Here is an 11,003-nt window from a genome sequence, read left to right as displayed (position 1 = left end):
AGCTCCAGTTCTGGCTCTGTCAAAGTTGCAAAAACCTCTTTCCCTCTATGTTGATAAAAAACAAGGGATAGAAAAAGGAGTACTGACTCAGAGTTTAGGACCATGGCAAAAGCCTATTGCCTATCTTTCCAAGAGACTTGATAACATGGCAGCCCAATGTCTGCCTTGCCTGCAGATGATTGCCTCCATGGCCCTCCTGGTGAAAATGGCCCAAAAGGTGACATTTGGAGAAAAACTTTTAATTATCTCCTCTCATTCACTGGAGACTCTCATCAAAGCTTCACCGGATGGATGGCTGCTATCAGGCATTACTTCTAGATCTGACTACCATCAGTTTCAAGGGGACAGTGTCTTTAAACCCAGATACTCAACTGCCTGATGATGACCTCTCCTTGCCCCTCTGATCATTTCATGGGGCTTTGACCAGACTTGACAGATGAGCCACTGTCCGGAGTTCCATCATATTTCTCTGATGAAAGCAGTCACATATATCAAGGTAAGCAGGTCCTGGGAGCCACTGTCACAGACTCTCAGATTCTATGGGAACAAATCTTAGAGCCAAAAACATCAGCCCAATAGGCTGAACTCATTGCCCTCACTGAGGCCCTCAAGTAGTCAGACAGATAGCAGATATGCATTTGCTACTGCCCATGTTCATGGGGCCATTTATCAGGAATGAGGTTCACTGACTTAAGGGGGCCAAAAGATAAAAATGCTCCCCAAGTTTTGGATTTGTTAGCTGCCATTTGGATGCCAAGGAATATGGCTATTAAATAATCTAACAGATGCAGCTCCCCAAAAAGCAGCCACAAAATCAGTGGGGATTTAGATAATCCTGGCATTGCTACTGATTCCACCCACTCTGCCAGAGCCCTTTTGCACTCAAAAAGACTTACATTTGGCAGCTCAACTCCAAGCAAAGTCTGATATCCCTGGGGGCTGGTACCAACTGCCTCATACTCAAGTCCTCCTCTGCGAGGCCTTGAGATAAAAACTCATCCAACAAGCTCATCTGTCCACTCACATGGGAGGATCAAAACTCGCTGCCCTTTTTGAGATCATTTCTTTATCCCTCAGTTATCGAAGCTTACTCAGTCTGTGAGCCTTAGAGGCCCTCAGTGGCAGTTGGTAAATCTTTTTTTTTTTTTTTTTTTTTTTGTCTTTTTCCTTTTTATCGGTACCGGGGATCGAACTCACGACTGCCTGCTTGCAAGGCAGGTGCTTATGCCGCTGAGCTAAATCCCCAGTCCCCAACAGTTGGTAAATCTTAAGCAACCACAACAAATGAAAACCACTTGGTATCATGGGACTGTGCCTGAAAAACATTGAGAATTAGATTTTACAAAAAAAAAAAAAAAACCTGGACTTCAAGGGAATGAGTACTGGTAGATAGCTTTTCCTAATAAGTCTTGAGTCAGCCCTGATAGCAGTTTTCCCAATTAGTCCTCCCTTTATCCATGGGGTCTGACAATGGCCCGGGTTTTATAGCCCAGATAACTGAAAAACTAACCCAAGCTTTGCAGATTGATTAAAAACTCCATTGTGCTTACCGGCCTTAAAGTTGAGGACAAATAAAAAGGATAAACCAGACTTTAAAAATGGTAGTAACTAAGATGACATTCAAAACTGGTGAGAACTGGGTGAGTCTCCTTCCTTTTTCCCTCTTGCGTGCACAATGTACCCCCTATGTTACAGTTGTTTCCCCTTTAATGTTCTATGTGGGAGACCTCCTCCTCTTATTCCTAAGATTTCTGAAAAAAAAATTAGCTGAGCTGGCTAATCAAGATCTTGCTAAGTTCCTCCAGGCCCTTCAACTTGCTCTGACTTCCATCCATCAGTTATTCCGAGAACAACAACCTCTGCCTACAGCCCATCCTGAAGACAAACGTCCTGCTGTGAAACCTACGACACTACTCATCAAGAGACATCACCGTGAGTCCCTCAAATCATGGTGAGAAGACCCTTACACAGTGGTCCTCAGCACTCTGACTGCCTTCAAAGTCACAAAAAAGCCTGCCTCAATTCATCATTGCTACCTCAAGCCAGTTCTGGCCTCTGACAGCAATCAACCTACAGGTAAGTGGACTGTTGTTCCCTCCAAGGATTCTTTAAAGCTTAAGATTGCCAAATGTATCTGATAATCTAGTTCTTAGGTGTTTTTCCTTATGGAGACCCCAAGGAGATACCTTGTAACCCACTGTTTAAAACTTACAATTACTGACTATTTCACTGGTAAATTATTGGAAGCCAATGCTACTGTCTATAAGATAATTAAGATAAATTTATGTTCCCTATTAGATAACATCCCAGCAAAAATTAGACAAAAAAATTGTTGTTGGGTGTGCATGTCATGCTGCCTGATTGGTTGCTAATCGAGACTTACAGGGACCTATGTATTCAAAAAAAATTACCGTCCACTTACTGGTATCTTTGTCCCCAAAAGCAACAGCCAGCCTCTGATTATAGGTGTTCACAATCCATAGAGACAAAATATTTTGTAGACATTGGGGTTGTAAATTTGTATCTCCTTGACAGGGAAATAAATGGGGTCTTTAACTTTTTCCTCACTCTTGAGACCCAATCTTCTGTTCTCCTCCACTAGACTTCCTGCTCCTGAGACCTTTTTGCCCTCTGCGATTTCTGTGACATCTCTAGCCCCTTCTTGCCTCTGGACATTGCTTATGGCAAATCAACTTTTAAATTCCTGTACAGATGACACCTTTGTTGGTGGGATGCTAAGCCCTTGCTCACACTGGACAATGTACAGGGTGCTCCAGGAATCTGTGTTTACTCTGCCTCCTACTCCTTGCACACTTCCCCTAATGCTGCACTCTGTAATCCTACCTCTTCAGCTTTGATTTATACTTTTTCCTATCCTGCTAATCAACACCTTGTTGCTCCCAATGGAGCCTGGTTTGCCTGTAGTTCTAATATAATTCCTTGTTCCATGCATCACCTGTTTACCCAGTGCCCTGAGCTTTACATATTAGTCCATATCTTTCCCCAAGTGTATTGGTACCCTAGAGATAATGGTAAGAGTCACTTGTTCCCTAACTTTGACTTAAAGAGTCCAGTAAGAGCAAAAAAAAATCCTGCATTATTACCTGTATTACTAAAAATTGAGATAACAAGGTCAATAGGTTTAAGAGTGTCCAGCCTAATAGTCAAAAGACCAAAATTATAGACACTTATGTGTACTCATTGACCAAGATTTAGCAGCCCTTAGTGATTCTGTCTCCAAATTAGAGGATTCTTTAAGTTCACTGACTGAGATGGTTTTACAAAACTGGCGGGGTCTAGATCTCCTGTTCCTAAAGGAAGGAGGCTTTTGTCTGACATTAGGAAAATATTGTTGTTTGTATGCCAATCATTCTGGGGTTATCAGACAAAGTATGGCCAGCCTTAAAGGGCAGCTACAGGATCAAGAACAAGCCAGACAAACGGAACAGAATTGGCTTGAGGGATGGTTTTCTCTATCTCCCTGGTTGACAACGTTAATCATAGCAGCCTCCAGACCTCTGTTAATCTTACTTACTTGTTTAACAATTGGACCTTGCACATAAACAGATTAGTAATGTTATACTAAGATGCTAAAAATTAAAATAATTGATTAAAAGATAATTAACAAAAATATTTACTTAAACATGTAGTTATTAGTAATATTGTCATTCTATACTGAGCTCAATACCCTAGTAACCAAACACCAACCACATACTTATAAATTAACTGACCACGTGGTTCTGCTGTGCTGTAATGCGTCATCCCCCCACCTTAGTGACCTGTGTGCTATGTCAACTTTGTTCCCCTTGTAAGAGACAAATGATGCTGTGTCAACCACTGTTCCCTTTATGAGAGACAAATGTTCCTGGAATTGGCAGACCAAGGGCTATGAATTGTCTAGCCACCCACTGTGAAATGTCTCTTACCTCTGCAAAGGGGAACAAAGGCCCACCTTATTTCTGTTTCTCATCACTATGTACTTAATGATCAATGAGCTAATCATAAATGAACTATAAAAATCAGTCAAAACTCTACCTCAGTTGCACAGTTTGCAAATTCCATCTGCACTGTGTCGCTGGGCCAGCTAAAATAAAAGCACTTCTTTTAAAAAAGACGTTTTGCGCCATTTGTCATCTTGGGGTCTGGCCCCGTTTTTTCATCATGGGGCCCTATTTTATTTGAGTAGAGTACAACAAAGAGCTGAGTGCCAATTAGTGACAAGGGAACTATGTGGCAAGTGGAACTTAGAGTGTGAAGTCCTTGGGTGTCCCTGCCTTACCAGAAGGAAATGTTTAATTGGATTAGGAATTTGGTTCCATTTCAGCAATAATTGTCACCCCCATGCTTGGCAATATGATCACTTTCAGAATTCAGAAACTATATGAGTCTGAATGAGTAGCAAGCTTGTCTTGGAGAACTGATGCTAGCTTTTATTTCATCCTTACTCTGTTGCAGACCATTACTATCATTTAAATGTAATGTCTTCACTTTACACGGTAACTATGCTCCTTTTGTTTTCACATACTGGGTTTCTAGGTGGAAAATTAATAGAAACGAGTGAAAATCATTAAGATGAAGTCTGCTGCCTCTAACACAGACTTCCTATGCTCTGTTCTGTTGTGTCCTGTCCTGGCCTGTTCTCAGAATATTTTCTGACATCAGTGGATTTTTTATTCCTGGAGGATTGAACCTTAATCCTGAAAATATTTGCAGCCCATTATGGAAAGAGTCCACTGATCCTTGAAAGAAAGCAGGGGTAGCCATGAAATGGCAGGGATAAATAAGAAATTTAGAGAAGACCTAACACCACCACTTCTCAAAATTCAATGAAATCGAATGGGAAATTGTTCTTCCCAATTCATTCCTGGAAGCAAGCATTACCCTGATACCAAAACCAGAGAACAATCCAAATAAGAAAGAGAATTACAGACCATTCTGCCTAGTGAAAATTGAAGCAATATCCTCAATAACATACTGGCAAACAGACTGCAGAATATCATCGAGAAGATTGTACAACATGATCAAGTGGAATTATTCCCTGGGACGCAAGGGTGGTTCAACATACATAAATCCATACATATAATACACCGTATTGACAAATCCAAAAGCAAAAATCATTTGATCAATTCAATAGATGCAGAAAAAGATTTTGACAAAGTCCATCACCTATTCATAATAAAAAAACCTACAAAAATCAGGAGAGATGATCTTTATCTCAATCTGATAAAAGCCTTTTATTACAAACCAACATTCAACCTCATACTAAGTGGACAAAAACTGAATTCTTTCACTCTAAAATGAGGAACAAAACAAGGATGTCTACTGCCTCCGCTCTTATTCAATATAGTCCTGGAAACTAGATGGAGCAATTAGACAAGAGAAAGAAATAAAAGAAATAAAGATAGAAATGAAAATGTTAAACTATCATTATTTGCAGAAGACATGATACTCTACTTAGAAGACCATAAAAATTCCACCAAAAGAATTCTAGTTTAAGAAGAAAATTCAGTAATATAGCTTGTTAAAAAGACAACACTCAACAATCACTAGATTTCATAAACAAGAATAAAAAACTCATGGAAAGAGAAATCAAGCAAACAATAACTTTTACAATAGCATCCAACAAAATGAAATACTTAGGAATCAATCTAACAAAGGATGTAAAGGATCTCTATACTGTAAACCACAGTACTTTCAAAAAGGAGATTGAAGACGATATTCTAAAATGAAGAGCTATCCCATAGTCTTGGGTAGGGAAATTCAATATAGTGAAAATGACCATACTTCCAAAGCTATTGTACAGATTCAGTGCAATCCCAATCAAAACCCTGTAGCATATCTCAAAGAATAACACAAAATAATTCCAAAAATTCATCTGGAACCAGAAGAGACCTAGAGTAGCAAAGGTGATGCTTTGAAACAAAGGAAAGATAGGGTTCATCAAAATCCCTGACTTGAAATTATACTATAAAGGTATCGTGATTAAAAAAATATGATGTGGTACTGACAAAAAACAAAACAAACAAAACCAGACCCAAAGATCAAAGGAACAAATTAGAAGATGGAAAAACAACCCCAGACCACTAAACCATCTTATCTTTGACAAAGGTGCCAAACAAAGTCATTGGAAGAAAAGCAGCCTCTTTAATAAATGGTGCTGGAAAACCTGGCTCTATACGTTATGAATATTATCTTTCAACGTGTATTAAGCTAAGATCAGAATAGATCAAAGATCTTATATTAAAACAGAAACATTAAATCTGCTGCAAGATAGAGTAAGTAAAACTCTTGCAGACATTGATGTAAGAAAACACTTTATGAAGAAAACTTGGATTGAACAGCAAAAATCAAAGACAATTAAGTGAGAATCTCACCCTACTGAAAAACTTTTTAACAGCAAGAGAAATCACTAACAGAGTGAAAAGACAACCCACAATGTGGGAGAAAATATTTGCCAACTCTTCCTCAGACAAAGTATTACTATTGAGAGCACGGAAAACTAAAAAATTTCAGTCTTCCCAGATTTAAAGACCCAATCCAAAAATGTGCATCTGAGGTGAAATACACAGTTCTCAGATGAAAAAATAGAAACAGCAAATAAATATGTGATAAAATATTCTGCATCACTCAACATTTAACAATTGCAAATTAAATAACACTGATATGTCACCTTGCCCCAGAAAAAAAAATGCCTACTGTCAAGAAATCAAGCAATAACGAATGCTGGAGAGGTTGTGGGGGAAAAAGGAATCCTTCTCCATTGTTGGTGGTAAGGCAACCACTGTGGAAATCAGTGTGGAGATTCCACACAAACTACGTCTACAGGTCCCACTCAACTCAGCTATTCTCCTTCTGGGTATCTACCCAAAAGAATAAAAATCATCATACCACAATGATATATGTGCACCCACGTTTATAGCAGCACAGTTTGTGGTAGCCAGATCTTGGATGGAATGCAGGACCTCTAGCTTGCCAGGCAGGCGATTAAGCTAAATCCCTGGACCCTTTTTTTACTTTTTAACTTTCAAATAAAATGCGTTTGGGAGAAAAAACAAGGACTGAGGTAAAGACTTTCAGTGCAAATACCCATCAGACGAGCTGAGGTCAACATTCCAGAAGACAGCCAGCTCCAGGAGCCTCCACCATCTTTCATTGGGGACCCACAGTTCCAGGGTGGGATTTTTTTCTGTAATTATTCTTGGTGGGGAAGGCAGGCAGGAGAGCAGGAGCCAATCAGTGATGAAGAGGCTGGCTGTAAGAACTGTCCAATCAGGCAGGCCAAGGTAGGCGGTCTCTTCCGGTGTCATGGCGTCAATTGCAAAGCCAGGGCAAAAAAGAGAGCGCTAGATGTTTGCTAGACCACTATTTTTTGCTTCTATTCACTGTGGACTGCTTAGAAAGAACCTGGGAGACCTCCAAACTATGCAATGGTGATGTTATGGGATGGGAGCAGTTAAATGGGGTGGAATCCACTTGAGACCAGTTAGAAGTGGTTTGAAGGGGCTGGGGTTTAGCTCAGCTGCATAAGTGCCTGCCATAAAAGCACGCAGTCATAAGTTCGATCCCCGGTACCAATAAAAAGGAAAAAGACCAAAAAAAAAAAAAAAAAAAAAGAAAGAAAGAAAGAAAGACAGAAAAAGAAAAGAAAAAAAAAGTGGTGAGAAGCAGCTGTGCTGTCTAGAGCCTGTGTGCTTAGCCTCAGACCCTGAGGTCGTCTAGTGCTAGCAGTGAGTCATCCTCTGTCCCTTTTACCTCTCACTGGGGCCAGGACAGTTCTGGGTCCCTAGAACGCTGTCACCACTGTGATACAACCAGGCCACAAGGCCATTTTTGAAATCGCCTGCTGCCCTTGCTCCTCCAAGTCTGGGCCCAGGACGGGGCATGAGGAGAGCCTGATTCTGATGTGTTTTCAAGCTGGGTGCAGCTGTAATAAGCCAGGTCTCTGCTCTCATTCCTGTCAGCAACAGATCTGAAAGCCAGAAGTTTATAATTGTCTGTGCTGCAGGACCTCGTAGCCACAACTGCTCTCCTTAAAGTTATGCATTTATGTATTTTGTGATCACCTAAATTTATACTATGTTCTCACATTTTCAACCCCATGACAGGCGTTGGCAAAGATTATGAGAATTCAGAGATGTGTAGTGATATACTTCAGTGGAGGAAGGCTTTCCAAACACCTGGTGAACTCCTGTGTATGATAAATAACAGTGCAAAGAATTTCTGAGCATTCTTTATGTGACACATGTGCTCATAATGTATGTTTGTGAGAACAGCCATAGAGGTTTGAATTTTGAGAAAAATGAAGCAGATATAAAAGTGTCATCAAGGCCAGGGTAAAGTGTGCTTGCTAAGGATAAATTCTACAAAGGGCTGCGTGTTAAATTCTCTTTGAAAAATGCCTAAATTTAGTCATTTGCATGAACATATACACGTGATTTCCTTCTGAATGGAAAGGAATATGGGTGTCATCTCTGAATGAAGAGGTGATTTAATAGCGTGGTTGATCATATACATTGTTTAAATATGGAAATGCTCTTTAATGGACTTTACTAATTCGTGTAAAGAGATGCCCTAAATTGAAATTGTGCAGGGATATCAGTAGTTAAGGCATGAAGGGTTTTCTGCTTAGGGTGGATCAGATGAGCATAGAAAGGATGTGGAAGTGACTGGCAGGACACAGTGTGCAAATAGCAGGACATACAACAGAGAAGGTCTTCACTGAAAGTCTGGTAGTTCTTAGGGTAAGCATGAAGTTAAAGTTAAATTATGATACCTTCTTTGAGGTGAATAGCACAAGCTCTGGTAAGAATCAGTATTCCACATCCCTGTCAACCCATGAATTCTGTGTTGTTCACTTGAGATCTAGTTTTGATTATCTTGAATTATGACCCAGTATCATGAAGGTGAAATTTGAAATTTTTTTGTACCAAGGATCGAACTCATGATCTCAAGCTTGCAGGTTAGGTTTTCATGCTGCTAGCTAAATACCCAGCTCTGAAACTGTTTTCTGTATGTTATAGATGATATCAACCTTGTTCCTCAGAAAATGTTGAATCTGGTGGAATTTTTCTATATTGTATGGCTATAACTTTTTAAAGCAAACCAAAGGTGTCTTATGCAGTCACTTTTCAAGTTTCACATTGTCTGTGCAGTATCTCAGTGAGGGTTTCTCTATTTCAGACAGCTCTGTAACTTATGCTAGCCCCAAACTCAAGACAGTTCTCCTGCATCAGCCTCCCAAGATATATTTCTTATTTATGAATGGAAAGTGATCATTTATTGACACTGAGCTATAATTTGAAGCTTGCACCTGGTTTCATTGTTTATACATTTTTTACCTACAACAGTTTTCCATGAACATTTAAGTTATTATTTATGTACCATATTTGATGTTATTTATGTTTTGTTCTGTGAAACCAAATTCAAATATCAAAATACTGCTTAAGTATATTAAGAACAAAGGACTCAGTTGCCTAATTGAGATTTGAAGAGATATCATTGGTCTTACATCAAAGTGATTGATGAGATATTTGTCTGCCTCTGTGCTTCAAGGATGCTGGTCCTGCAGGCTCTCACTATGAGCTCTGCTTTAGAGACTCTTTTTTTTTTTTGTCTTTTTTTGAGACAGCGTCTCACTATGCAGTTCAGGCTGGCCTTGAGCTCACTTTGCAGCCCAGGCTGGTCTCAAACTCGCAAGGATCCTCCCACCTCAGCCTCTGGAGTGCTGGGATGACAGGCGTGAGCCACCAAACCCAGCACACAGGGACTCTTGCAGTGACTCAGCAAAAGAATCAGTGCTCTTATTTGGATGTTACATTAGCTGTGATTTGCATTATGGCATCAAATTTGCTGTCTCAAAATATGTGTATGTACAAGCAATTAATCACCAAGATTTGGAATTAAGATTTTAAGAAATCAGTCTCCATTCAGCTGTTATGTGGGTTTTATTTGTTTAGTTTAGTTTGTTTTATTGAGACAGGTTTTCTCTACGTACATCAGCTAGATTTGAACACTTTATGGAGTGCAGAATTGCCCTAAGCTCAAAGCAGCCATCCTGCATCAGCCTCTTGAGTGCTGGGATTATAGATATGTGTGGTTTTACCCTAGAAAATATTGAGGCTTATAACGTAGCTGTGTTGTAGATTGGCATAATAGATGCCACCTTGAGCTTTGCATTTAACTTGTGCCCTGTATTTCACCCAGAAAATGGAAAAATCACTCAGGGTAGAAGACCCAGGAGAAAAGCAAAATAAGCTGTACCCAAAGAAAAAAATTAACCTGCTCAACAAAAGAAGCAGAATACAGTTGTCATCCAAAAATTATTATAAGATTCTAGCTAAATGATTTCCAACAGGATCTTTTTGTGATTCTATCTTTTAAAATATCTGTAACTTTCCAGTTCAAAGCCTCTTCTTTAGATCCTGAAATGTGGATAGGGGTTTTTAATACAAGTGGTCCTGTTAGACCGGTGTCGCGAGGAAGACTCCAAGGGACTCGCTCTCATGTAAAAACAAAAGGGGTTTTTATCATTCCGTGTACACGGGGTCCTCCAAACAGGTGGAAACCGAGAACCCCTTACTGGAGCAGGGCTGTGCCTCTTAAGGCCTAAAACAACAAAGCAAGCAAGCGTTGTTACAGAAGCCAATCATAGTGGTTAGAGCAGAGCTGATGGTGAGCTGTCCTTAAGGGATTGGGTTTTTTAGTGGGGCAAGGGAGTGTCTCCCTAGAAGGTGTGGCATTTCTTAGGAATGGGCGTTTGTCTCATGACTGAGAGATCTGCCTTAGGTTAAGACTGTTTGTCTTAACTGTTTAAGAACACTGTTTCCTGTGGGGGTGGAGCTGCACATAGTTTGGAAACTCGCACCACAAGGCCTCCTGAATAGAAAAGTCTAACAGCAATTAACAACCTTAATTACCTTAATTTAGCACCAAAACCGTTCTATTTGTAGAGGGCAACAATGGTTAGCATATCAATTAGGTAAGATTTTACAACTCTTTATAGA

Source organism: Cavia porcellus, unplaced genomic scaffold (genome assembly GCF_034190915.1).
Source record: "Cavia porcellus strain 051 isolate PalLab524CR breed Dunkin Hartley unplaced genomic scaffold, mCavPor4.1 scaffold_50, whole genome shotgun sequence".
NCBI lineage: Eukaryota > Metazoa > Chordata > Mammalia > Rodentia > Caviidae > Cavia > Cavia porcellus.
The sequence above is the reverse complement of the archived record's forward strand: the minus strand, read 5'-3'. Positions refer to the sequence as shown.